Source organism: Lepidochelys kempii, chromosome 6, assembly GCF_965140265.1.
Source record: "Lepidochelys kempii isolate rLepKem1 chromosome 6, rLepKem1.hap2, whole genome shotgun sequence".
Classification (NCBI taxonomy): Eukaryota; Metazoa; Chordata; order Testudines; family Cheloniidae; genus Lepidochelys; species Lepidochelys kempii.
The window spans coordinates 101,433,767-101,459,202 of NC_133261.1; the positions used below are offsets into that span (position 1 = coordinate 101,433,767).

Genomic DNA, 25,436 nt, shown 5'->3' on the forward strand with positions numbered 1-25,436 from the left:
TCTCCTATAATGTTACGTTTAAGAAAATTCTCTGACTTCCCTGCACCTGTTTGAAGTTCCTTAGCAATAATCTGACTTTTAATTCCTTTAGTCCAAAGCTGAGCATTTCCAGTCACACAGCTGACAGCTAGAAAGGCAGACGAGCAGATGCCCCCATCGCCATCAGTATCACACTTCAGGCATCTGGCAGAGTGAAAACCAGCTAATCATACCAACATATAACAATGCCTTCCTTAGCAGCATAAATATAACAGGCACAATTCAGATCTGAATTCCACCAGTGTGAATCAAGGCTAACTCCACTGAAGCCAAAGGAATTAAATTCAGAGAACTCAGATCAGAATCAGGTCCTATAAGGTCACCACAAAACTCAGTCAATGAAGTTACCCCAGGGGTGATTTGGGCCCAATACATTTAAGTAATAAAGCTTGTACCAGACACAACAGTCATTTCTGTAGTGACACATCAAATCAAAATTGTTTAGATTTCGAAAGAAAATTTAAAATGGAAAAGGAGAGAGACATAGTGAAAACAGTTTTCCAGTTACAAACAAACAAACAAACAAAAACCAAATAGCTCAATCAAACCTCGATAATATTAACTGTACTGGAGTCTCTAGGCACATCCAGAACACTCTGCAGCCACAGCTTTGCTTCCATGGAAAAATAACAAGCAGAGCTCTGTATAAGAACAGTGACAGAAGCACCATGCAGCATAAATTAGTGATACTGCTGTAACCATCCCCAGGACTTGAAAGTCTGCTGCACTATAACATTAGACTACTTTGCAACAACAGAAGATATAAAAAAATTAGACATAAGAGTTAAGCTGGGGTTTGTTGATAGCTTAGCTTTTCAAAGTTTATGAATTGTATAAATGATTATTCATGACCTATGCCTCTCAAGAAGTTGATGTCCGTCTATTTATCTTACAAACTTTAAATATTAGGTAAGATTGTATAGCTCTTTTCAGCTTGACATTTGTCCTCCCTTGGCTCTCCTGGTTCACCTTCCACCTCTTTGGCCATTTGTTCAGAGTCTTTCAGTGTGTCCGCCTCTATCACTCAGTCCTTGACCCCTTTTTCTTTTCTCTTCTCACTGTATCTTATCCACTCACACAACTTCAGCTATCATCTCTATGGGGATGACAAATCTCCCTCACCAGTCCCGCTCCATCCTCTCCCATATCTCAGCCTGTCTCACAGACATCTCCTGAATGTCTCATCAAATTAAACTCAACATAACAAACTGGACTCCTGATCTTTCCTCACAAACTCTCTCCAATCCCCCATTCACTCTCCCTGTTGAATACACCACTATCTTCCCTGTCACTCAGGCCTGTAATCTGGGGGTCATCTTCATCTCTTCCCTTTCACTCATTCTTCACATCCAGGGCTTGACCAAACCTTGCTGCTTTTTGCCACACACAGAGGGCCAGATCTATCATGGTATAAATCATTGTAACACATGCCAATTTACACCAGCTGAGGATCTGGCCCACTATTTCTGAGATCTGACCTTCTTATCTTCCAACTGGTTAAAACCCTCATCCATGCTCTCCTCATCTTCCATCTTTATTACTGTAACCTCCTGATCTCTGGCCTCCCTGACACCAGCATCGCCCCCCTCCCCCCAGCACACAAGACACAGCCATCTTCCTTGCTTGTGTTCTGACCACATCACCCAGCCTCCTTGAACCTCCCTGGCCTTGCCTTCTCCACCACTTCCAGTTTAAATTTCTTGCAATCACCTTTTAAGTCCTCCACTGCCCTTGTCTTCTCACACTGCATATTCTTTGGGCTAGGGAAGTGGTTTTCAACCTTCTTTCATTTGCAGACCCCTAAACATTTTCAAATGGAGATGCAGACGCCTTTGGAAATCTTAAACAGTCTGCAAACCCACAGGGGTCCACAGACCACAGGCTGAAAACCAGTGGGCTAAGGAGTTTGCCTTCCTAAGTGTTAGGTAAGTGCCAAGCATAGTCTCAGCATCTGAATAATAAATAAATAAATAAATAAATAAATAATAATGATTTCCATATTACTCTAAATGTCTATTTTATATTTTAAAAAGAAGGAAAATCACTGTAAAAGTTCAAAGCCTAATTTCATATTGGGGTGCAGGTACAAACAGCTGTTAAAAGAAACAGAGGTGTGAATTAGGGCACCAAACATGCAAGTTTGGTGCCCTAGTTCACGCCTCTGTTTCTTTTAACAGTTACCGTGACTGTGCAACTCTTAACTGGCTATCTGTACACAAAAACACGTGCAAATCATGGTAAATGTACATGCAGATTAGGCAAGCATTTTAGCCCCGGTATAAATCAGTATTGAAATCAGCAATGATACAATGGTGTGAAAATGATGTAAGTGACAGCAGAAATAACCCCACAGTCTTTATACAATCAGGCCCTTAGTGTTACATTTTGTGATGGCTTCACAGAGTCAAGGAGGTCTGACACTTAACTATTCCCTTTATTTTCTGAGTTACAACCCGACCCTTAATAAACACGTTAAGGTAGCAGTAAGTGCATTTCCTTTTCTTAAAAAACAAAACTCAAACAAGCCCCCGACTCTGCATGTTTTGTTTAATCTAATCTAAAAAACTCCCCTCAGTCCAAAAAGCAAAATAGCAGCTCCATTTAGGGACTTCCACACCTGGACACAGGTGCATGTGTGAAGCAGGATTAGGCCCCTAATGAGCACATTAAGCAGTTTGCCATATGCACAATGCTAGAATGATAAAATGTTAATGGAGTGAAAAGTATATAAGTGAATTATTAAAATATGGTTTCTCTCTGTAAAGAATGAAGCTAGAAAAACCCAGTAAAGATAATGTTAAAAAAAACAGGATTGAGATATTTGAAACCCTTCCCAAAAAGCTTTACAAAACTCAGGGTTAAAATGAACATATTAACCAGTTTCTTGGGAATTTGTAGAGATGAACCTGCTCCAAAACCCAGATCCAAACAACTCTGAGCTTTGGAAAAGCTGGGACCCTAGTTTGGGCACCTCTCTTATAATTGCCTACGCTTCCCTTCACAACAAGTGCAGCCAGCACTGAAATTCACTGCGGGAGGATGCTAGTAAGAGAAATAATGTACGGTGAGGCTCTCGGGGGATGAATCAGGCCAGAAAGGCTGCATATACTGGCCACACTGGAAGCTGACGTATCCAGAGGAAAGGTTGGCCACTGTGTAAAGCCAAACATAAAAAAACCCATCACCATATCAGGGAGTCACAGAGCTGCCTATGGCGTGGAGAACTCAAGATACAAGGCAGGGCCAATGCAGAAGTAAGGTTATTACTTGGTTCTGTAGCAGCAGGATCAATGGTCTACAGGAAAGCAAAAAAAGAAAAAAAAAAGAGTGGGTACTAATATTTTACAGTACAAGCAGCAATTAGCAATAAAGCTAATGTTGTGAATTGCTTTCCAAAGCCTAGCTTGTATTGTCTTGTACTTAAACTCAATTTGTTAAAAAGTCTAGTATATTGTCTTTGAAGCCATGTTAAGTAGCTCAGCTGACGTGAATAGGATGTGGAGGAGTATCTGCAGCTGGTAAGTATTGTGCAATTAGGTTCAAGTTAAGGGACCCAGCACTCCACCTGAGCAGCAGCAGAGTCCCAATATCCACAGTGTTCTAACGCAGGGGGTGCCTTCCTTCCTGGCTGACTGATGCCAGTCACCCAGGGAATACATTTTAAAGAACTCACGAACCAGAATCCCTCTGCCTATGCAATGAAGCAGAGTCAGAGAAAGGAGGCAGAGTGTTAGCAGCTAAAAGATTACCCCACAGCAAATGTAGATTTCGGGGAAAGGGAGGAGCTTCCCCAGCACAGCCATTGTAGCAGAATCACCCCACGTGCCCTTACAGAATAGAGGCCCTGTCCCAACTAAAGATAAGAACATCTAATGGTTGCACTTTCACAACACCAGCTGTCCTAGCTGGAGCAAAATAATAAATAAAATCATCATCATCAAGTCCTCCTTTTCTTTTTGCAAATACAGACTAACACGGCTGTTACTCTGAAACCTGTCATCATCTATATTTCTCTTTCTGTCCACATATCTCAAAGCTCTTACAAATTATTATGAATTTATCTAACTATAGTACTTAGGAGCCCTAGTCATGGACCAGGACCCCATTGTGCCAGGCATTGTGCAAGCACAGAACAAAAAGCTGGTATGAGCCCCAGAGAGCTTCCAATCTAAATATAAGACAAAAGACAACAGATGGATACATACAGGCTGATGGGGGAGTACAAGGAAACAGTTAGAAAAACATTGGTCAGCCCTGGTCTACACTAGGACTTTAGGTCGAATTTAGCAACATTAAATTGATTTAAACCTGCACCCGTCCACACAGTGAAGCCCTTTATTTCGACTTAAAGGGCTCTTAAAATCGATTTCCTTACTCCACCCCTGACAAGTGGATTAGCGCTTAAATCGACGTTGCCGGCTCGAATTTGGGGTACTGTGGACACAATTCGATGGTATTGGCCTCCGGGAGCTATCCCAGAGTGCTCCATTCTGACCGCTCTGGACAGCACTCTCAACTCAGATGCACTGGCCAGGTAGACAGGAAAAGAACCGCAAACTTTTGAATCTCATTTCCTGTTTGGCCAGCGTGGCAAGCTGCAGGTGACCATGCAGAGCTCATCAGCACAGGTGACCATGATGGAGTCCCAGAATTGCAAAAGAGCTCCAGCATGGACCGAACGGGAGGTACGGGATCTGATCGCTGTTTGGGGAGAGGAATCCGTGCTATCAGAACTCCGTTCCAGTTTTCGAAATGCCAAAACCTTTGTGAAAATCTCCCAGGGCATGAAGGACAGAGGCCATAACAGGGACCCGAAGCAGTGCCGCGTGAAACTGAAGGAGCTGAGGCAAGCCTACCAGAAAACCAGAGAGGCGAACAGCCGCTCTGGGTCAGAGCCCCAAACATGCCGCTTCTATGATGAGCTGCATGCCATTTTAGGGGGTTCAGCCACCACTACCCCAGCCGTGTTGTTTGACTCCTTCAATGGAGATGGAGGCAATACGGAAGCAGGTTTTGGGGACGAAGAAGATGATGATGAGGAGGAGGTTGTAGATAGCTCACAGCAAGCAAGCGGAGAAACCGGTTTTCCCGACAGCCAGGAACTGTTTCTCACCCTAGACCTGGAGCCAGTACCCCCCGAACCCACCCAAGGCTGCCTCCTGGACCCAGCAGGCGGAGAAGGGACCTCTGGTGAGTGTACCTTTTAAAATGCTATACATGGTTTAAAAGCAAGCATGTGAAAGGATTACTTTGCCCTGGCATTTGCGGTTCTCCTAGATGTAGTCCTAAAGCCTTTGCAAAAGGTTTCTGGGGAGGGCAGCCGTATTTCGTCCTTCATGGTAGGACACTTTACCACTCCAGGCCAGTAACACGTACTCGGGAATCACTGTAGAACAAAGCATTGCAGTGTATGTTTGCTGGCATTCAACCAAAATCCGTTCTTTATCTCTCTGTGTTATCCTCAGGAGAGTGAGATATAATTCATGGTCACCTGGTTGAAATAGAGTGCTTTTCTTCAGGGACACTCAGAGGTGCCCGTTCCTGCTGGGCTGTTTGCCTGTGGCTGAACAGAAATGTTCCCCGCTGTTAGCCACAGGGAGGGGGGAAGGTTGAGGGGGTAGTCACGCGGTGGGAGGAGGCAAAATGCGACCTTGTAACGAAAGCACATGTGCTATGTATGTAATGTTAACAGCAAGGTTTACCCTGAAAGAGTGTAGTGACTGTTTTATAAAATGTGTCTTTTTAAATACCGCTGTCCCTTTTTTTTTCTCCACAAGCTGCATGTGTTTCAATGATCACAGGATCTTCTCCTTCCCAGAGGCTAGTGAAGCTTAGAAAGAAAAAAAAACGCACTCACGATGAAATGTTCTCCGAGCTCATGCTGTCCTCCCACACTGACAGAGCACAGACGAATGCGTGGAGGCAAATAATGTCAGAGTGCAGGAAAGCACAAAATGACCGGGAGGAGAGGTGGAGGGCTGAAGAGAGTAAGTGGCGGGCTGAAGAGAGTAAGTGGCGGGCTGAAGACAGGGCTGAAGCTCAAATGTGGCGGCAGCGTGATGAGAGGAGGCAGGATTCAATGCTGAGGCTGCTGCAGGACCAAACCAGAATGCTCCAGTGTATGGTTGAGCTGCAGCAAAGGCAGCTGGAGCACAGACTGCCACTGCTGCCCCTCTGTAACCAACCACCCTCCTCCCCAAGTTCCATAGCCTCCACACCCAGACGCCCAAGAACGCGGTGGGGGGGCCTCCGGCCAACCAGCCACTCCACCACAGAGGATTGCCCAAAAAAAAGAAGGCTGTCATTCAATAAATTTTAAAGTTGTAAACTTTTAAAGTGCTGTGCTTAAAGTGCTGTGTGGCATTTTCCTTCCCTCCTCCACCACCCCTCCTGGGATACCTTGGTAGTCATCTCCCTATTTGTGTGATGAATGAATAACGAATGCATGACTGTGAAGCAGCAATGACTTTATTGCCTCTGCAAGCAGTGATTAAAGGGAGGAGGGGAGGGTGGTTAGCTTACAGGGAAGTAGAGTGAACCAAGGGGCGGGGGGTTTCATCAAAGGAGAAACAAACAGAACTTTCACACCGTAGCCTGGCCAGTCATGAAACTGGTTTTCAAAGCTTCTCTGATGCGTACCGCACCCTCCTGTGCTCTTCTAACCGCCCTGGTGTCTGGCTGCGCGTAACCAGCAGCTAGGCGATTTGCCTCAGCCTTCCACCCCGCCATAAACGTCTCCCCCTTACTCTCACAGATATTGTGGAGCACACAGCAAGCAGTAATAACAGTGGGAATATTGGTTTCGCTGAGGTCTAAGCGAGTCAGTAAACTGCGCCAGCGCGCCTTTAAACGTCCAAATGCACATTCTACCACCATTCTGCACTTGCTCAGCCTGTAGTTGAACAGCTCCTGACTACTGTCCAGGCTGCCTGTGTACGGCTTCATGAGCCATGGCATTAAGGGGTAGGCTGGGTCCCCAAGGATACATATAGGCATTTCAACATCCCCAACAGTTATTTTCTGGTCTGGGAATAAAGTCCCTTCCTGCAGCTTTTGAAACAGACCAGAGTTCCTGAAGATGCGAGCGTCATGTACCTTTCCCGGCCATCCCACGTTGATGTTGGTGAAACGTCCCTTGTGATCCACCAGAGCTTGCAGCACTATCGAAAAGTACCCCTTGCGGTTTATGTACTCGGCGGCTTGGTGCTCCGGTGCCAAGATAGGGATATGGGTTCCGTCTATAGCCCCACCACAGTTAGGGAATCCCATTGCAGCAAAGCCATCCACTATGACCTGCACATTTCCCAGGGTCACTACCCTTGATATCAGCAGATCTTTGATTGCGTGAGCTACTTGCATCACAGCAGCCCCCACAGTAGATTTGCCCACTCCAAATTGATTCCCAACTGACCGGTAGCTGTCTGGCGTTGCAAGCTTCCACAGGGCTATCGCCACTCGCTTCTCAACTGTGAGGGCTGCTCTCATCCTGGTATTCATGCGCTTCAGGGCAGGGGAAAGCAAGTCACAAAGTTCCATGAAAGTGCCCTTACGCATGCGAAAGTTTCGCAGCCACTGGGAATCGTCCCAGACCTGCAACACTATGCGGTCCCACCAGTCTGTGCTTGTTTCCCGAGCCCAGAATCGGCGTTCCACAGCATGAACCTGCCCCATTAGCACCATGATGCATGCATTGGCAGGGCCCATGCTTTCAGAGAAATCTGTGTCCATGTCCTGATCACTCACGGGACCGCGCTGATGTCGCCTCCTCGCCCGGTATCGCGTTGCCATGTTCTGGTGCTGCATATACTGCTGGATAATGCGTGTGGTGGTTGATGTGCTCCTAATTGCCAAAATGAGCTCAGCGGCCTCCATGCTTGCCTTGGTATGGCGTCCGCACAGAAAAAAGGCGCGGAACGATTGTCTGCCATTGCTCTGATGGAGGGAGGGGCGACTGACGACACGGCTTACAGGGTTGGCTTCAGGGAGCTAAAATCAACAAAGGGTGTGCCTGTACATCAAGGAGTATTTCAGGCAGGACTGCACGGAGGGTTCCAATAAGAAATGGTGCACCTAAGTTATCGTTGTTATTGGAACAAGGAGGTTAGCCTGGCCTCTGATTGATACATGGCTAGATTTACCTCGCTGCACCTTCTCTGTGAGTGACTGCAGTGTGATCTAGACAGGGGAGGAGGAAAATGAGTACAAAACAAATCTGGTCTATTTCTTGTTCTGACCCACTCCATCTATCTTTTACATCTTTGGCTGGCAGCAGACGGTGCAGAAGGACTGCATGCCATCCACATCTCATGGCTGCTTGGCAGAAGATGGTACAGTACGACTGCTAGCCATCTTCATCTCTTGCCTGCCTGGCATAAGATGGTACAATACGACTGCTAGCAATCCTCATCTCTTGCCTGCCTGGCAGAAGATGGTACAGTACGACTGCTAGCAGTCCGTATCGCCTGCCCGCTCACCATAAGACGGTTCAATAGGACTGCAGGACTAAAGAGAATGACCTGGTCAAGTCACTCCAAATTTAGTCCCTGCGCCCATGTCTGCCCAGGCGCTCCCAGCTGACGTGGCCAGGAGCATCTCGGACACGACGAGGACGACTACCAATCGTATTGCACCGTCTGCTGCCAGAAGGCAATGGGTTGCTGCTACTGTGCAGCAAAGCCGTACCGCGTCTGCCAGCACCCAGGAGACATAGGGTGACGGTTACCTGAGCTGGCTCCATGCTTGCCGTGGTATGGTGTCTGCACAGGTAACTCATGAAAAAAGGCGCGAAATGATTGTCTGCCCTTGCTTTCACGGAGGGAGGGAGGGAACGGGGGCCTGACGACACGTACCCAGAACCACCCGCGACAATGTTTTAGCCCCATCAGAGTGCTCCATTGTGAGTGCTCTGGACAGCACTCTCAGATGCCCGATTGTTTGCCATTGCTCTGACGCTGGGAGGGGCGCTTACAGGGTTGGCTTCAGGGAGCTAAAATCAACAAAGGGGGTGGCTTTACATCAAGGAGTATTTCAGGCAGGACTTCACGGAGGGTTCCAATAAGAAATGGTGCACCTAAGTTATTGTCGTTATTGGAACAAGAAGGTTAGCCTGGCCTCTGATTGATACATGGCTAGATTTACCTCGCTGCACCTTCTCTGTAAGTGACTGCAGTGTGATCTAGAAGAATGAGTCCCCTAGACAGGGGAGGGGGGGAAGCAAATCTGGTCTATTTCTTGTTTTGATCCACTCCATCTATCTTTTACATCTTTGGCTGGCAGCAGACAGTGCAGAAGGACTGCATGCCATCCACATCTCATGGCTGCTCGGCAGAAGATGGTACAGTACGACTGCTAGCAGTCCGTATCGCCTGCCCGCTCACCATAAGATGGTTCAATAGGACTGACTGCAGGACTAAAGAGAATGACCTGCTCAAGTCACTCCAAATTTAGTCCCTGCGCCCATGTCTGCCCAGGCGCTCCTGATCGACCTCACAGAGGCGACCAGGAGCACCTCAGACATGACGATGACGGCTACCAGTCGTACTGTACCGTCTGCTGCCACAAGGCAAGGGGTTGCTGCTCCTGTGTAGCAATGCTGTACCGCGTCTGCCAGCACCCAGGAGACATAGGGTGACGGTTACCTGAGCGGGCTCCATGCTTGCCGTGGTATGGCGTCTGCACAGGTAACTCAGGAAAAAAGGCGCGAAATGATTGTCTGCCCTTGCTTTCACGGGGGGAGGGAGGGAGCGGGGGCCTGACGATATGTACCCAGAACCACCCGCGACAATGTTTTAGCCCCATCAGGCATTGGGATATCAACCCAGAATTCCAATGGGCAGCGGAGACTGCGGGAACTGTGGGATAGCTACCCATAGTGCAACGCTTCGGAAGTCGACGCTTGCCTCGTTACTGTGGAAGCGCTCCGCCGAGTTAATGCACTTAATGCACTTAGAGCATTTTCTGTGGGGACACACACACTCGAATATATAAAAGCGATTTCTAAAAAACCGACTTCTATAAATTCGACCTAATTTCGTAGTGTAGACATACCCTCAGAATGATAGGCCATGATGTCAGCATACCAGCAGCCTAACAGTTCTCCATTTTTTTGTAGGCATCACAGAAAAGAAGAGTTGAAAGGCAGGGTTCAAAGAAGGATAAGCAGTAGTTTTGAGGATATTTATGAGGGGCTTCTTCCAAGCATGAGGAGCAGCATGAGCAAAGCACAAAGGTGCGTGTGTGAAAATTTAATAACTGGGCAATGGAGGCTGGCAGCATGGGCCGACTGGAGGCAGGAATCGAAATCTTGATAGCAAGTGAGAGATGACAGGTAGGGTGAGGAGAGGCTGTGAAGGGCCTTGGAATTGAAGACAGGCATGTATGTTTGATGTGATAGAGAAGGGGGAACCCGAAGCGGGATGATATGATCAAAGTGACGGTCTAGGAAAATGATTTTTGCAGCAGCATTCTGAATGGACATGAGCAAGGCAACGTTGCATTTATCAAGGCCAGAGAAACGGATATTGCAATAATCAAGACACAAGATGATGAGAGGCGTCAAGCTTCGTTATTCCCATTTTACACAAGGGGAAACTATGGCACAGATATAATAAAATAATAATAATAATACTCAATTCTTATATAGTGCTTTTCAACAGTACATCTCAAAGCACTTTACATAGAAGGTAAGTATCATTATCCCCAGGAAGCAGAAATGACTTGCCAAACGCCACAGACAGCATCAAAGGGAAAACCGGGAAAGGACCCAGGTCTCCTGCCTATGAGTCTGATGGCTCATCCATCTCAGAACCTTGGAAGTATAGCTCAGGAGATTTTGGCACAATCAAATCTGAACCTGAACTCTAGAGTGGATTCAGCCTTGAACTTAAAACCACAGGATAGGCCTGGTTTGGATCTGCTCATGTCTAGTAATAATCCAGAGCTATATTATTACTGTCAATCAATCTAGCTTTCTGTTTCTACCATGCTCAGGACCATTCAGCACCTTTAGCTTTGTATTTTAGGTTGAGTGTTTCTTTTATTATGAAAAATTGTGACGGTATCACTGAGTACTTAGTATCTCCGTGAACAGGCTAATAATGAGCTTATTGTAGGCTTAATATATAGTGTTTTGTTAACAGGTGCAGTCTATGAGGTCTGTTTTTACACTGCATTATTTGGGTCCGAGAGGCCAGCCCATCCCTCTTACAGACCTTCTGGGTCTCAGGCAAAGTGATCATGCAAAGACACTGCCATGAAAAGATTTATCATTAGGTGCTCATGTTATATTTATTTAATCCAAGATTTTCAAAAACAGGACTATGAAGTCAGGCACCTACATAAATGGGGATTTCAAAAGTGCAGAGCACCCAGGAGATTCCATGGCTGGGAACTGCTGTGTGCTCTCAGCACTTTTGAAAAAATCAGGCCACTTATTCTTATTTCGGTGCCTAAGTATGGGTCGATGAGTCCACCTGTAAGCGCTCAGTTTTCAGAATCTCAACTTAATCACTGGTCTCCAACCTGGGATCCCAACAACTTCAGACTTGGAGGAGGCTCCGAAAAGGAAATGGATCTAAATTTTTGGTACCTCCAGTTGTTTTCAATTGGTGTGGGGTTTTTCCCCCCAATTACATTGTAAACTGGAATCCTGGGAGGGACCTCTCTCTCTCTCTCTCTCTCTCTCTCTCCCTCTCTCTAATCCAATGACTAGCTAAGTGTTTATCCACAGTGGAATCCACAATCCAGGTGGGACTGACTGCAATTCAGTGGTTAGAGCACCCACCTGGAAGGTGGGAGATCCCAGGTCTGATTTCTCTGCTCCCATCACCTTTATTTATGCACCATGCAACAGCTTCAGCAGGAGAGATTGAAGGAGCCCCATCTCAGGGCTTGTCTACACTACAAAATTAAGTTGACTTTATCTAATTCAACCTCAAGCCTCCAAATTAATTAAGTTGATTGTGCATGGCCACACCATGCTCAGTGTCTCAATGGAGTGCATCACGGGTAGCTATCCCAAAGTGCAGCTTGCCGCAGTGTGTTTCGGGAAGTTTGTGCAATTCCTCATGGGACCAAAACATTGTCACAGGGGCGAATGGGAACGTTGCATTGGCATCCCATGATGCACTATTCTCCCTCCCTCATATTACCAGGAAACAACCCAGTGGTTTTTGCAACTTAAAACGGCCACCTTAAAACTCCAGAAGCATGGAGCCTTCTCTGTTGTGCACTCTTGCTGTGACCATCTCAAATACCTCGCGCCTTCTCCTGCAGTATTTCCAGAGCCGAAGTAGGATTTGCCACCCTGCCGCAAGCCATTGGAAAAAACAATTCACAGTTGCTGCTGGCAGTCACGGAGCAGCTGCGCTCTATTGAGCGCCGTTTCTGGTCCCGTGAAACAAGCACTGACTGGTTTTGCAGGTATGGAATGACAAGCAGTGGCTGCAGGATTTTCAAATGCAGAAGGCTGCCTTCCAGGAACTTTGTGCAGAGCTTTCTCCTGCCCTGCAGTTCAGCAACACAATGATGAGATCTGCTCTGACAGTGGAGAAGTGAGTGGCGATTGCTATTTGGAAGCTTGCAACGCCAGAGAGTTACTGGTCAGTGGGGAACCAATCTGGAGTAGGTAAGTCAACCATGGGAGCTGCTGTGCTCCAAGCGTGCAGGGCCATTAATTGACTTCTGCTATGAAGGGTAGTGAGTCTGGGGAATGTGCAGGACATAGTGGATGGTTTCGCCGTGATAGGGTTCCCTAATTGCGGTGGGGCGATAGATGGCACACACATCCCCATTCTGGCCACAAGACCACCTTGCCAAAGAGTACATAAACCAAAAGGGATACTTTTCAATGGTGTTGCAAGTGCTGGTGGATCACAGGGGGTGTTTCATCGACATCAACATAGGATGGTCGGGAAAGGTTCATGATGCGTGCATTTTTAGGCACTCGGGTCTGTTCAAAAAGCTACAATCTGGGAATTTCTTTACAGACCACAAAATGAACATTGACGACTTAGAGATGCCTGTAGTTATCCTGGAGGACCCAGCCTACCCCTTGCTCCCATGGCTCATGAAGCCGTACACCGGCCATCCGGACAGCAGTAAGGAACGTTTCAACTATAGGCTCAGCAAGTGCAGAATGGTGGTTGAATTTGCCTTTGGTCATATAAAAGGGTGCTGGAGAAGTTTCCTAATAAGGTTGGACCTTAGTGAAGAGAACAGCCCCATGGTTATAGCTGCCTGCTGTGTGCTCCATAATATCCATAAAAGTGAAAAAAAGGGGGGAAATTTTCTGTAAGGGTGGGCAGTTGAGACAGATTGCATGGCAGCCATTTTTGAGCAGCTAGACACCAGGGCAATGAGAAGAGCATAGCAAGGGGTGCTGCGTATCCGCGAGGCTTTGAAAAGCCATTTCGATAATGAGTTACAGTAACATGAGCTGCGTGTCTGCATTGTGCTTTCCCAAAGCTTCACCTGACTTGTATCACTGTCCCTGTAAAGCCAACCCTCCACCCCAGCCCACTGCTTCTACTCAGTAAAGAACATTTATTTCTTGAATCCATTTACTTTATTTAACAAACATAAGTAAAGAGGGAGAGCAGAAAATAGGTGACCTGGGGAAAAGGGGTTGTAAAGTTGGAACAGGAGAAACATTTTCAGGTGTGTAACATAACACCACATTCCAGACCATCAAAGGTCTGTGAATAGGAGCCTTCTGTTACTTGTACCCTCCCCCTGAGTTAAGTGAAAGGGATAATGGACTTTATGCTCACGCCTCATGGAACTCTTGGGGGAGGGTGATTCTGCACCAGGCGATGCTGGCTGGCTGTCCACCAGGGTCTGCAGAGGGACTCTACCCTCCTGCTTCTGTTCCTGCAGTTCAACCAGACATCACAACATGTCTGCTTGGTCCCTCATAATCTGAAGCATCTCATCTTGCACTGCTCCTCTTGCTCATTGGAAGCTTTCCTGTTCTCCATATCCATGTCTAACTTCTCGGACAGTGAAATCCTCTACGCTCTCAGCTCTGTGTCAGCTGTCCCAGAGGCGTGCATTATCTCAGTGAATATATCCTCCCGCGTTCTCTTTCTTCTCCTTCCAATCAGCAAAAGTCTGCTTTCAGGTGTTGATGACACGCCGAAGGACACATTTCCACAAGCAAGGTGAACCCCTACAGGTGTGTGAGTCTGGGGAAAAAATAAAGGAGCCATTGCACATGTGTAAGCAGTGTCAGGATGAGCTCCACCCTGACATCTGGTGGTGAGGTGTGGCAAGTTGTGGAAAAGAACTTCAGGGGCCGATCTCATTTGCATAGGCACACCCACCACGCCTAGAATGAGACCATAGCTGCCCAAATGGTCACTTTGGCTGCTGTGGGATCCCCAGTGTCTCTGTTATTGGGGCAGGAAGAATAAATTGTTATTACCCTGATTATGGGAACTTTGCTTGGAACTGTACGTGGCCTTTTGTTATGATGGAGGGATTCACCATCAACTAAGTAGCACTCGCTAGGCAAGGGTCATGGGTTCCAAAACTGTGTGAATGGAGAGAGGCTGGGGACAAGTATTAATACTTGGTGGCATGGGCCCCTTGGTGAGGGCCTTACATGCTGATTGCACTTCCTCCTCTCTCCACTGTGGAATATCAGAGCTAATTTTGATATCATTAGAAGTCTAGTTATAGGCTGCTGAGCTCACTTTGGGCTGACAGTGCACCAGCACTGGGGCTCCCCTACTATAAGCTGAATTCACCTAAGAGCTGAAATCACTGAGTGTTGTGTTAAGTAGTGGGGGAGCCTGAAGATATATTGTGGAGCAGTTTGCGGGGACGGCTGGTGAAGCAGTTCGATGCGGAGCAGTGTGTGGATGGCAGGAGCTGCTTGTGGGCCGTGGAGCTGAGCGCAGGAGTTCGTGGGGCGGCTGGCGGAGCGGAGCGGAGCGCAGCTGAGCGAAGGAGTTCGTGGGGCGGCTGGTGGAGCGGAGCGCAGCTGAGCGAAGGAGTTCGTGGGGCGGCTGGTGGAGCGGAGTGGAGCGCAGCTGAGCGAAGGAGTTCGTGGGGCGGCTGGCGGAGTGGAGCGCCGCTATGGGGCGGTCAGCTTCAGATCACGTAAGGTGCCTCTTACCCCTGTCCCATTTCCACCCAGGTTGGGAGGTAAAGCTCCGCTGATAAACTTTCAAACTCTGGGGCCGCCCTGACCAGGGACAGAGACTTTTGGGGCATTGGACTTTTGGGACTTCGGGTGATTTGGGGTTGCTGGACTCAAGAACCAAAGGAAAAAGGGCATGCCCCAATTTGCCTGGGGTGGGTTTTTTTGCTCATGGGTTGTGTTATGAATCCTGTTGGTGGTGTTTCCCCAACATAATGCCACATTGTTTCTCTCTGTTATTAAAAGACTTTTGCTACACTCAGACTATGTGCTTGCGAGAGGGGAAGTATTGCCTCTTGGAGGCGCCCAGCGGGGGTGGTATATATTTGTCCCAGGTCACTGGGTGGGGGCTCGAGCCGGTTTGCATTGTGTTATTGGAATGGAACCCCTAGATATTGAACCCGGCCCTTGTTGCTGCCAACTCTGATGGGCAGAAGGGTTACACATGAATAAAATGTTTCCAAAGCAAGGCCGTTTTCTTAAAAAAAAACAACCCTTATTACATTAGGTGCAAGCCATAACATAATCTGTAACCATTCACTGTGCAATTTTGCTGCTCCAGCCATGGTGAGTAGGCCCTCCCCGGGTCATGGGTGACCACACTTTTAATGAAATTTATGGCAGGCTCATGTCGGAAGCAAAGGTAGCTCCATGGGAAACTGTTTACGAATGGGGTAGGGGGAACATTTTCACTCCCAAATTGCGGAATCTCTCATGTGGGGCCCCAGTCCCATATCAGCCACTTTAAATTACTTACCGACCCACGCCGAGCACAGTAAAGGCACATTAGTGGCTGCGTGGTTTGGTAATCCGGAATGTGTGGGTGTGGGGTGGGTCTACCTGCCCTTTTTTTTTTTTTCTTCTAAGAGCACTTTTAATGAGAACTTCCCCTGTTTCCCCTAGGCGACCCTCTGTGATACCAGTCTCCTGAGGGTAACAGAGGCAGAAAGGAAGGAGATGCTGCAAGCATCTGGGTATAGAGCCGGTCCTTATGCTGCTATGCTGTGTACCGCAATGATGCCAGCAGAATTAATTCAGGAGTTGCATGGGAAAGTGTCCTATTATGGTGGAGGAAATAAGACTGTCCTGCCCAGAAACCTTCTGCAAAGGATTGCAGAGTACCTCCATGAACGTTTCCTAGAGATATCCCTGGAGGATTCCACATAATCCCAGTCCACATAAACAGTCTTTTCTGGGGGCCACCCTCTGCCACCATAGCAGCTCGCTTTTTCTTCACAGTAAACATGAAATACCACCGAATGTGTGTGCCCACTAAAGTTTAACTGGACTTTGATGGTAACTGTATGCTCACCAGAGGTGCCTTTCCCAGCATCACGGTTGGCCACCATGATGTCCTGCGACCCACAGGTTAAAAATATTTCCTGGCTCTTAGGGAGAATGGATCCACTGCTCACCTGTCTTCCATTCTCCTCCTCCTCCTCTTCCTCATCCACCATATTGTCCTCCTTGTTGTCCCTAGATTCACACACCTGTGAGTTGTCCACATTGCTTGTGGGGGTGCTGGTAGGATCACTCTCAAGAATTACATGCAGCTCATTGTAGAACTAGCATGTGTGGGGTTCAACACCAGAACGACTGTTTGCCTTCTTTGCCTTCTGGTACACTTGGCAAAGTTCTTTTATTTTCAGACGGCACTGCTGTGTGTCCCTCATGTAGCCCTTCTCCCCCATTCCAGGAGCGATCTTTGCATAGATGTCAGCATTTCTTCTGCTGGATCGGAGTTCTGCCTGCATAGACTCTTCTCCCCCCACAGCGATGAGATACACCACCTCCTGTGCAGACCAGGCTGGAGCGCGTTTGGGGCGTGTAGTCTCCATGATCAGCTGTGTTCAAGCTGGCATGCTCCCAATGCTAATCAAACAGGAAATGGGAAATCAAAGATTCCTGGGGCTTTAGCAGGGGAGGGGCTGTTTCCTGTGTACATGGCTGCAGTGCAGCAGAGTTGAGAATGATTTCCAGAGCGGTCACAGCCGAGCATTGTACGACACCACATGGAGGCCAATTAAGTCAAATTACACAACACTGCGTCTGCATTACCTTGCAGTCAATCCATGAAAATCGAATTAAGTGCTACACCTCTTGCAGAGGTGGATTACAGAAGTCAACATTAAAGGCAATTTAGGTTGGTGTAAAGGACCTGGTAGTGTAGACACATCCATTAACAGGTCGACTTAAGTCAGCTTCCTTCAACCTAACTTTTTAGTGTAGACCAGGCCTCTGATTGTCCCATAGCTCAGTCATCAGAGCACTATTCTGTGAGGGGTAGGAGACAGCTGTTCAAATCCTTTCTTCCCTCTCTGGCAGAGAAGGGGAATTGAACTTGGGTCTTCTTCATCTCAGGTAAGTGTTATAACCAGCATGCTAAAAGTAGCCACCACCTCTTCCATCCAGATTTTGAATGGGACCCCAGCTGGTAGATGGCCTCTGAGCATACCTACCAGATCTGGACCCAGAGACAACTTAGGCAGCTAAATGCCTATCTTCCCCTGGTTTGTGAATTGCTCTGGAGCTTAGGCAGGAGCTAGGTGTCCAGATGTTTAGAGTGAGGAATCAGTGCACATTCCAAAGGCAGTAACATAGGGGCCTAGGGAAGTTTACCTGCAAAAATGTAGGCACTTAAACTCAGTTGGTGCTTCCAGGGTTTATGGATGGCAGTAGAGCCAAGACTGGGAGGTGGACACCTAGACCTGAGACTTAATCTGAGTTCTCTTCCTAGCTCTGCCACTCACTTGCTTTGTAACCTTGGACAAGTCATTTGACCATTTTGTGCCTCAGTTTCCTTATCTACACAATGGAGATAATACCTCCCTGCCTCACACGTGTTGTGAGTATTAATGTTTGTAAAGTGTTTGGTGATCCCTGGGTGGAAGGTGAATTAGAAATGCAAAGGACAATTAATAAAATAATTCATGTACGACTTTATGCCCTCAGAAACTGGCCTTTGAGAAAAAAAATCTGTGCATGCAAACTGACTATACAGGAAATTAGTTATCCAATTTGCACATCCAAATACCAGTTCTGCATGCAAACAGGCAATTTATGCATTCAGTTTTACAGTCCACTTTTGAAAAAGGGAGCAGGGTGGAGGAAATGTGGATTGACAAAACCAAATATAATTTTGCTTCCGATAGTATCTTGCATTTCACATGTCAAAGAGTACTGATAAGTGTTTGGTGTAATAAAACTTTTACACACTAAACTGATCAGAGATAAATACTGTTACACAAACATTAGGGACCATGAAGAATGAAGGTTGAATCGAGAAAGCAACTAACTAATCCAGTTCATTTCCTTCAGTTTGTAAAAACAAGTAACTGACATATTTCCTGCCAATGAACGTTCCTACAGATAAGAAAGATCCTGACAACAGGAAATTCTTTGCTAGAAAAGAGAACAACTTTTGCCATTAAGCCTCACATTCTTCATTTAAGTTCCACTCAATTAAAAGTAACATCTAGCTAATTAAATATGAGCTGGATAAAATTATGCAATTATCCAAATCTCAAAGACTTTTCTAAAGTGTACATGAACCACTGTTTTCATAATAAGCTGACATGCTTCAGTTCTAGAACTCTCGGAGGCTGACTCTTATTTGCACTCAAATAACTTATTTGACTCATTGTAAACCCCTCTGGCAGCGTAAAGGGAGTACATTACACTTACACTGATTTAATACACTGCTCTAGCCTTAATGTAAATGAGTCAGCCCTTTGTTTTTCAGAAAGTAAGGGTCCAGTCCTGGAAGGTGCAGAGTGCCTCCTGCAAGATTCTGAGCACCTTCAGCTTGTTATCAACTCAGATCTGGCCCTAAAGCTATAACAACTGCTCAGCAGTCAGCTAGTTTTCCTTAAAAACCAATGAAATATGCAAGTAAAGAGAAAACAAAGGTCAGACTAGTCATTGTAGTAGCTTTCAAAACTGATGATTTATATTGAGGGTGAAGCATTCAAGTGGTTTACACTAACCATTTGATAAGGATAACACTGCTAAATGGGAATCTAAGGGAACACCAAAATGAAATGCTTCGGAGCAAATGTAATAAACATGCAGAGATGTTCTTCTGTCAGAAACATTTGAGATCAGCATCAGCTACCCAAGGGGAGGAAGGAATCAACCCCTCCCACAAGTCTTTCTTGTGAGTTTGTTGTGAAAGATTCCAGTTAAGCTTTTAAAAGCAAAATGGCTCTTCCCTCTCAGACACAAGAAACTTTTCAAAAGACCAGCAAAGTAAAACTTTAATTAACCATAATACTAATTGTAGCGGTTTATTATCAGTCTTTATTTTCCCATGCCGTATTCACCCCTCATGCAGTATGTTTTTCTTTCATGTCTCAGTTGTAACCTTCACTGTGTTCCTGAAGCAAACAGAGGCTCCAATAGAAAGGATTACTTAATGTTAACAGTTGACACTTATTCATTCAAGGTTTTTCCCCCAAGATATGAAGGAGAGTTGTGACATTCAAATTTAAATAATAAACTTTTAACATATTTTGGTAATTAAGGATGACAAGCAGGGGCGCTGGAACTGTTTTTATAGTGGGGGTGCTGAGAGCCATTGAACCAAACTGTAAGCCCAGTACATAATGGAATCCACTTCAAGCCAGGGGGGTGCGGCAGCACCGCCTGCACCCTTAGTTCCAGCACCTATAAAATGGGCCTAATTAATCTGTTATAACTCCTCTGGAAGCCACAGGAGCTACACAAGGAATTAGTTTGGCCCAGTAGCAAGTTAAAATAATAGTCACCCGCATACTTTTTTTCCTCAGCCCCTCTTGTCTTAGCCTTTTCACAGTATGGAACCCGAAACTTCAGCAGAAACATCTTCTGGGCCCAATACTACAGGCCTTGCTCAGGCAAGACTCCCACTGAAATCAGTGGGAGTTTTGCCTGAGTAAGGACTGCAGGTTGATTCCCTTAACTCTTTGTTCTTTCAAGAGTCTGAAGTGAAATATAGATACGAAATATGGAAGACAGTGCAGGGTTTGTTGTAACATGACCTTGATGTGACAGGCACATTCTCAGGTTTCAACAGATGCTGTGGGAAAGGCAGCAGAAGCCAGCGTGTTCTGCAGGCATTTCTGATGACATGCAGGCTTTTTTTTTTTTTTTCTTTTCTTTTCTTTTTTTAAATAAATGGGGGGTAGTCTTCTCAGTTTCCATGACAACGGTGTCTCCACTTGTCTGTTATTAGATACCATCCACTTCCTGTGTCTAAATTTTTAAGCCAATCAGAAAAGTGTTTATAGATTTTACAGCTCCTGGGACAGTCCCTCTTTTACAAGAGAGCTACTTTAATGACACGTAATGCTTAGGCTGCAAATGTTAGAAGGCCTTATATTTTCAGTTGCAAAGAGATCACACTTTCCAGAGTTTCCTGGCTACTGCATGAGATACTGAGAGAAAAACACGGTTTTGCTGCCGAATTCATTGTGCTCATAACAGTGGCCTTGCCATGATTTTTTAATACTGCACAAACTCATCCTAATTGTTTATTCATTTTTATTTTTGATTTACCCTCTCACCGGGTAAACATTTTGTGCATGAAAAATTCTAATGTAATAATTTTATTAAGAAATCCAGTTACCCACTACGCACCCAAGAAATGGTCTGGTGTAACGCAAATGATACTACAGCATAACACTGTTTGCTGCAATTAAAGTTTCAGTCAACTGAATTGTGTATACCACAATACTGCAGTAATGACAGAATTTTACAGAAATATTTTGATAATACAAAACAAAAGCTGACCACAGTCTAACAAGTATGCTGGGGAGGGATGGGGGGGAAAGGGGAGGAGAGGCTTATTTTATTGAGAGAGTAATCACATATATATTTTGAAGAAATAAACCCAAGAAAAAGTCCAACTAAGTTAGAAGTCAATATTGAAGAAAGGCAGGCAAGGGGAAGCTAATCAGAAAATAGGAAAATACCTCTCTGAATAGCTTTGACAAATCAATCTTAACACAACTGATGAATCATTGTGTGTGAGTGTGTATAAAACAAATATACGAACTGTAAAGTATGGACTGGGCTTCTCTATAAAACAGATCTAAAAATCAGTGAAACACAGGAACAAAAGAAATATAACAGGGTGTCTGCCTAAGATTAGTGAAATGACTGTGTCAATGAACTGGAAGCACACTGGCTATGACAATCTCCATATGGAGGCTGTCAATAGCCTATTCCTTTCAAATTTGATGCATTTTTAAATTATTATCATCATCCACCCCAACAGTTCTCAGATGCCTTTCCTGAAGCACAGCTTGTGTTTGAGAACTACCAACACTCAGCCTATTGACACTAAAATGAAACAAAACACCCTGCAATTTAAGTGTCCAATCCTGTGATGTGCTCAGTGCCATTAAAACCCACTGAAGTCAGGGGAAGGTACTCAGCACCTCACAGGAGGTGCTCAGCAGCTTTATAGGATTTGGCCGTAGAGTTGCTGGGGCAAAATGCTTTATTTTCCAAAAATATCTTTCTGTATTGTGAGCAAAAAGTGGAGAAAATTCTTAGCAGCTCTGGCCTGGCAGTTTCCCCTCCAAATATTATTAATCTCTATTTAGAATCTAAAAAATAAATTCAGAATAGCTGATTGACCTGAAGCTTGATCTAAATTGCAACCACAGATCTGAAAATTTGGTTAAAACAACAAAGCTGAGTGACCATCAATAATGTTAACTACCAAAATTAGCACAACTGCAAAATTAGGAGGACCCCGTCCTGCAAGTCCTTGAAGTGAACAGGAGTTTTGCCTGAGTAAAGACTGCATGGGATCAGGCCCTTGAACATTTTTGTCATTCATAACTCATTCTCAATGTAGCCTAGAAAGCTATTAACAAACACACATCAATTACCTGATCAGATCAAGCAAGTTCTGCTTTTCCACAACAAATGAAGCAAAAAGGTTTAGCAACTAAACGCCTGCAGAAAGTTTTTGTTTGTTTGTTTTTATATGAACTTACTTTTGGAGCTAAACTAATTTGGATAAGGTTACTGTACATCCTGCATCCTTTTACAGTTTAAGCTGCATGCAGTGTATCCATTTAGAAACAGATGGATTTTTTTTCCGGGGAGGGGGGACAAAATCTAAAAATTCAAGTGTGCACCCATGCAGTTGCCTGAACATTTATAGGTTTCTAATGACAATACTAAACACTGAGCCAAAGATTAAAAGACAGGAAATGAGAACCATTTTAGTTACCTTTTAATCTTTGTTTTTTGCTCTTGCTTCCTTCTGCATTAGTTGCTGTTGCAGGTATGTTATATTCTCACAGTTAATCCTTCCATTCTGGTTTTGTTCAATATTTGGAATGATCCCTATAGTCAGAATGCAGCCATAACCCAGACTCCATGCTCACTGAGCTATCCTTGTGTCAGAGGTACTGCTAAAAGCACAGAAATAAGGAAACTTTCTGCTGGGTCCTAGTGCTCAACTATAATAGAGAGTCCCACAAACTGTATTGCAGAATAAAGATCATGTTTATTGTTCTGACTCACTTGCCAGCACCTAGTGGGGAACATGGTCATGTAAGCACTGCCTGCTTTATGACTTCTGAAACATTACAAATTATGTTAGAGATGGACCTGATGGATTGTGAATAGCCCAGACTTTGGGGAAGAGGGTGGAGTGTGAACCCAAATCTAAACCCAGATCTGAATTTTATTGCTGACTCCTATCTAATAAGCCAAAACACAATCTGGAATTTGAAACTAGGAAAACTTTATAGACGGTTCAAAATAGGAACCTGGAGCGAGATCTAAATTTTGAAGCTTGGGCATGTCTGCTATTCACCCATTACAAAAACAGCCAAATTTCTGGTATCCTTGCCCCACAATCCAATAGCAGCTCCTATGTGTCACATCCATATGTGCGGAACTCTGCATTTTGGGGTGAGAGGGAGGGTCAGGGCTAAGAGTAGAGGGCCAGGGGTACAGAGAGACTTTCTGTACCACATCCAAGAGATTTCCCCATATAAGATAATGCTAACAGTTCCAGCATTATCCTGAACAGGCTCCCACTCCAAAGAGGTTGTTTTCCCAAGAATGAGTAGGAAACCAATGGGAGTGTGGCCCCTAAGTGAGGGATCTGTGTTTCTATGCAGGAGATTGGTGGCCAGGGAGTAGCAGCAACTGGGCCTCTGCAAATGTGACTTCTTCCTCCCACTAAGGAATACTACATCTTACATTTGAATTTTAAAAACTAGTTGAAAGCATAAAGTTTAGATTATAAAGTCCTATTCAAATTCGCCAGGTCTCGTACAGATAATGTAATCTCCCCAGGTTGAAATACGTACAGTTCCAACAATTCCATTCTGTATCTCAAGACAGGATCTGTTCTTAATTCCCTGAAGCCAAGTCATGACACAAAACAGCCCCTGCTGTTTTAGTTCCCAGCTTCCCAAGAGTTCCTTTTCCACTGCAGTGTCAGCCAGTCTGTGTTAGTTCCTGAATCCCGCAGCTTGTGAGTGTCCTGAGTGCTATATACCCTCTGTCCAAAAATAAAGGGGATATTCAAAAGATAGTTCTGATTGGCTGCTGAACAGTCCTTGTTCCCAGTTCATGAAGTGTGCACCTTTCATCATTTTGCCCAGTAAATGCTCTCTAGTGCAATTGTGTTTAGGTTATGTCTATTTTTAAAAACCAAAGGCATAAAGAACTAAAACTGTTAAGATTATTTACTTACTGGTATTGTTTGGTAGCCCCAAGGAACCCCAGTTAAGGACCCGAGTCCCACTATGCTAGATGCTGTACGGACACATAACAGAGAAGACTGCCCTTACCCTAGAGAGCTTACTGTTTAGGTGCCAGACAGGACATGACAGGTGGACAAAGGAGGCTTATGGGGAGGGGAAGGGTAGGAAATGAACAGTGATCAACAGAGGACGTTAATCCTGGCTAACCCCAGCCTAACCATTTTAAGTTTCCAAAACAATACAAGGCTGTTCTATCGCAAATAATATTAATAAAAAAGAGCAACACTGCTCAGCACTTATACAACATTCTTCATCCTTAGTTTACAATACTTCACAGGCAGTAAAGCAATGTTATCCGAACTTTATGTATAGGGAGCCTATATGGGGAGCCTGAGGCACAGCAAGGTAATAAGTGGCTCAGCCAAGGACAACAAACACACTGGTGGCAAACCTGGGAATAGATCCAGCGCCTGGGCCATCAGACCACACTATCTCCCTCAAATCACCTACCTACCTAATGATCTTAAACCATTACAAAAAGTTAGATTTTTTTCACTAACCCAAAGCAAAAGTGCTCAGTAGCACTACACGGTGATGTTCAGAGATGCACATGGCACCAGTCTTCCAGAGATTCCTCAGTAATTCTCTCCCACAGTCATAAAGGGGCACTGTCAGACCATACGCCCAAAATGTAGTTGGTGGTAAAATAAAAGGGGGTTGTATAAGTCCTGGCCCAGATTGTCCTTATGCGAAAGGGACCTACCTTAGATCTCACTTCCGACACAGAATGGAAGGAATCAGGTACCTCTATGACACTATTTCCTTTATTCCTCAGCCAAACTTTCTGGGTTGGGGGGCAGAGATAAGGCAGATTTCAATGGAGTGAGCAGGCTGGGGGTGTGGCTGGGAGAAGTAATCATCATCCCCCGATATTCTGACTTGCAGAGTGTATATAGAAAATACACCCTAGGGCTCTAACATCTTGCCTGTGAAGTCCTCCCCTCCCTCCCAAAGGTGTCTTCTAGGGGCCAGAGCTGGTGTGACACCACATGCAGGAGCATAGTTATTATAGGAGAATGTGGGAAGTAGCATCCCCCTCCACTCACCAATGATAGGTTTATTAACACATCAGTGACTGTGTTGACACACAGAGAAAACCTCCAACCACAGAGGAAAACAAACAGAAAAGTGCGTTTCTGAATGTTATATAGATTAGATCTGTTGTACTTTGTACAGTCACTGACCTGCAAACAAGAATCAGGACCTTTTTCTGTTTGTGCTCTGCTCCTCTCTGCATAGCAGACCCCTGCTGACACACAGAAACTTTCTGTTCAAGGGAGCAAAAATGAACCTTTCCCATACTCTCAAGGGTCTTATAAAGGGAGGAAATTGTATAATTCAGATCTTTGCTCAGAAGACATTCCCAACTGACTCCCCTGACTCCTGGGCCCTCCCCTCTTTGCTAACCTGCAACCCTGGACCAGCTCACCCACTAACTCCCAGTTCTGAATTCCTGCTCTGACCCCCACTTTGTTTAC

General features: G+C 45.4%; 1 protein-coding gene across 1 annotated transcript in view; it reads right to left on the reverse strand.

The window, feature by feature from the left end:
* FOXN3 (forkhead box N3) overlaps positions 1 to 22,592 on the reverse strand; it is a 304,443-nt gene extending 281,851 nt beyond the window's left edge. The window contains exon 1 of the mRNA XM_073349399.1: positions 22,407 to 22,592. The gene's annotated coding sequence lies outside the window, so the exon portion shown is untranslated. The remainder of the gene's footprint in view (positions 1 to 22,406) is intronic.
* Between the last annotated feature and the right edge of the window lie 2,844 nt (positions 22,593 to 25,436).